The sequence below is a fragment of the Hippocampus comes genome, unplaced genomic scaffold, assembly GCF_001891065.2.
Source record: "Hippocampus comes isolate QL1 unplaced genomic scaffold, H_comes_QL1_v1.1 scaffold59, whole genome shotgun sequence".
In the NCBI taxonomy this organism is placed as follows: Eukaryota; Metazoa; Chordata; class Actinopteri; order Syngnathiformes; family Syngnathidae; genus Hippocampus; species Hippocampus comes.
In genome coordinates, this window is record NW_017805406.1 from 2,695,998 (window position 1) to 2,697,415 (window position 1,418).

A 1,418-nucleotide genomic window follows, 5' to 3' on the forward strand; every position below is an offset into this window, starting at 1 on the left:
ATTGCTTTAAACGCCCCCCCCCCCCCACCCCTGTCTTCGCTGTGTACCTAATGAAATGTCCGGTGACTGTATTATGTAACCAACTGCACCACTGTGAGTCTTGCCTGTATTTTCTTTTTGTCTAATGGCATGCTGTAACCATGGCAACTATAAAACCTGAAAAAGCATCCATGGTGAAAGCAAAGCCATGACACACATTTATCAATGAAAAACCACTCAACTCTCTCATATATATTTCTCGTAGCATTGGCCCTTTTTTTTTTTATGAATGAAAGTTGGGCAAAAGAATGAATGAATGCACGGGAGGCGGCGGCGGAGACGTCACATGACGCTTCTGCAGTGCATCAAGGGAACTGGCCCGTCTGTGACTCATCCCGTCAGGATGGGGAGGGGAGTGAGCATGATGGAGGGAAGAGGAAGAAGAAGAGCAGGAGGAGGTTGTCTCCTCTTTTTTTTTCTTTACCATCCTCATCAGTGATGCAATACAGGTGACCTATTCATCACAGGAAGTCAGCTTTTCAATGCACACTTAAATTCCTTCCACCAATTTTCTAAAGAGCTTGTCTTCATTAATCCCACTTGAGAAAATGTACACCCTGGACTGGTCACCAGTCAGTCAAAAGGCACATGGAGACAAACAATCATTGACACTCACGTTCACACCTTTGGACCATTTTGAATCTTGGATGGATGTCATTGGCCTAACAGGCAAGCACACTCAACACAGAGATGGTGCAACAGAGATTCAAAACCAGATCCCCTGAATATGAGGCATGGTGAGAATATTTTTGAATTGTTTACTTTTTTTTTATGTTGTTTTTACATTTGTTTTTTTAGTCCGTTTTAATTAGTTTTTCGAGGTGGTTTGGTGGTTTTTATTAGCTTTTATTTTGTTCAAAAATACTTCATTTTAGTTTCATTTTTGTGAATTTTTGTGTTCATTTTTTTCTTTTGTTCCTCACTTCTAGAGCACCTGTGGCATGCGAGACAAAAAAGGGTCCCTAAGTATTGTGTGATAAAGTAAACTCCAATTCCCAAATGACTGTTTGACCTTCTTTCGTACAGCCGTACAGAAATACAAAAATAATTAAATTTAAAGTCGCACAGTATTTGTGTGTTAACTGGGTCTTTAAGGGGCGTGGTCTAGCAAATGACAAAAAAAAGTTCTGTCTCCAGCTTCAATTGGCCATTTAACTCAAGGTTTGTTTGGTGTGAGCATGTTAGCCATCCTCCTTGTGAGTGTTTTCACTTTGTATTTGTGTGTTCAACCTATGACACAAAATTGCATCAATGACTGTCACTCACCTATTTGGTGGCGTATCTGCACGACTACATCCAACTATTACAACTTGGACAGTACTTTTTACACTCATTACAGCTAATAATTTTACATCTGGTTTTATGTTAGTGACAGAATA